We start from the raw sequence: 2,747 nt of genomic DNA on the forward strand, positions 1-2,747 counted from the left end.
ACTACAAGGGAGACGATAGTCGTCAGTATGCCATGAATGATGAACATGATTATATATATATATAATCATGATACGAACACCGTCATCATCCATGCAACTCTAAATCCATCTAAGTGTCCCACAACATGAGTATAATCATCATGATACCTCCATATATCCCACCAAACATATGTATATAACTACACATGTATAGTCAACCAAAAATCTCCAATAACCTCAACAGACACACCTACACAACCCCATGTGTACAATCAACATGTATCCTCCAGTAAAAACACATCAAATATGTGTATAAACCACAGACATACAATCAACACAACTCTAATCATCACACCGGACAGAAGTATACACGACATACGGATGGACAAGCCTCATATGAATACCACCAACGAAGTAACCCCTACCATACATACTCTACATGTACACAAATACCACAGAGTATAGATAATCCAAAGTGTAGACTGTATAAGAATTAAATAGATCATCACAAGGGTCAAGCATTGGTATCAAGCAGGAAAGCAACAAACGAACACGATATAAGATAAAGCATCCTAAACCATCACATAAAATCATGCACTAAGCTCAATAAAATCTACATAGAGGCAAGGAAGAAATACCCGCCTTTAAAAGTCTCGTATCCAACAGAACCACCCCACGTCACGCTGCTCGTCCAGATCAAAGTCCTGCGATCACATGATATATACATATATTATTTAGCTAATCACATAATCAACAACTAGCCAAACCCATAACCTAATCCTACGTCGATTAGGTAACCCCGTTTAATTCCACCTAAATATCCAAACCAAAGTAGATGATAAGATCATCCTTAATCCAACTCTTTCTAAATCCAACACAATCCACAATCATTACACTAATCAAATCTCCTTGTGAATTCAACATGCATAATTCTTCCACATAATCAATCCCTAACCACCACATCAACCACTCATAAATCTAAGCAAGCATAAACCCTACCATACTCTAGAAACTAATTCTAGCAACATACTAATGAATCCAACAGAATTACTTCATAAGAACATCCCTTACCTTGGGAGGTAGCAATAATTCAAAAGCTCACAGCCTCTACTAATCACTGCCCACAGCCTCCAAGAGCTCCTGCCGATAACTACCAAAGAAGCATCCATACATCAATCCTTCCAAAATCTGTCTAGAACCAATTGTACAGTAATGAATTACTGAAACCCTAACAAAACAGAAGCAGTACTTACCTAAATCGATCCCCACCAATTCACAATTGATCTGGCACAAACAAAGGAGATAAGATTTCAAGGCATTTCATCAAACACCTGTTAAGCACAAGAAATGACACTGCCCTAATCCTCAATACCAAGAACTCACCTCAACGGAACCCCACCTTCTCACCCGTGACCTCCACAGCTTCAAGAGTTGGAGTGGCAGTGATCGGCAACAGTGAAATCCTCCAATATTTCGATTTGATGCCTTCATCCAATCCAAAATAGGAAGAACAGCTAAATGGAAACAATTGAGCAAGATCTGGAATTAAAACAAATCCAGATGAAACTTACCTACATTGATCGTTCCCTGGTGGTGGCACTCGATCGAGACTCCAGTACACGGTGAGGCAGCGAGGTCGTGGTAGTGCGACCAACGATCAGAAGAGGTTGCGAGAGAAACACATCGGGTGGGGGAAAGAGTGGTTGCCGGCGACGAATCTGAGCTAGGGCACAGCTTCAAGAACGGCTCTGGCATCCCGTGGGTCGATGGATTACAACAGGGAGACGCGGCATCAACAATCGGGATGGAGAAGGAAGGTCCGGTGGCGATGGGCCGGACATCACTGGCGCGATCAAGAATCGCCGGCATCATGGCGGAGATGTGATGGGAACCGAGAATGGGAGGAAGAAGAGAAACGCCCGTAGCTTGTCTCCCCTCCTAAGCACTCCACCATCAGCCACGCCGGCGACACCGAGAGAAGGAGGAGGAGGAGAATCGCGGGTGAGGATCGGGACGAAGTGGACAGGGGAGGAAGAAGAATCGGGGGAAAATAAAAGGGAAATTAGGGATTTGATTTTTATACCTTAGGTTAAATTTAATTAAACACTAAGTTAAATTCTCAATCAACTCCCATTTAAATGGGTATCCTAAATAGGCTACCCCTGAACCCCGAATCCATCCCCTTAAAACGGGTCATACAGATTCCGTTTAAATCCCGAAAAATTTCTAAAAATTCTAGAAAAATCCAATAAGATTTGTCGTCCAATAATATTTATTATTTAATTTTACAATATCTTACAGTCTCCTCCGGAAATCTAGCGATTAGAATCGTAAGAAAATCCTCACAGGAGGTAAGAAACCCCTCACCTGCAGTATAAGTAGCTTCCGTATGAATTCCATGTCTTAGTTTAGTAATATGTAGACTATCGACACAAAGGATGCGAATTAGCGCATACTAAGTGTTCGATTAAATTATTTAGCACAGAAAAATGCAACTTAGGCATTTTAATAGCTCAGTAAATGCAATAGAAGCATTTAAATAGTTTAGTTAGCCTTGCCACAGCATATATGGAACTACGGTCCAATGGGTGGGCACCCACAGTCGCCTCTAGGTTCAGATAACCTAGTAGAAGCAAGGTAAATTAATTAGCTATGATTCAGTATTTTATTTTCAGTAGTGGCACTGTACAGGATTAGATATCCATTGGGCTGGGCTCCCATAGTCGGTCCCTAGGTTTAGATAACCTAGTAAACCTTGCTAAATTCGG

Source organism: Zingiber officinale, chromosome 1B (genome assembly GCF_018446385.1).
Source record: "Zingiber officinale cultivar Zhangliang chromosome 1B, Zo_v1.1, whole genome shotgun sequence".
NCBI lineage: Eukaryota > Viridiplantae > Streptophyta > Magnoliopsida > Zingiberales > Zingiberaceae > Zingiber > Zingiber officinale.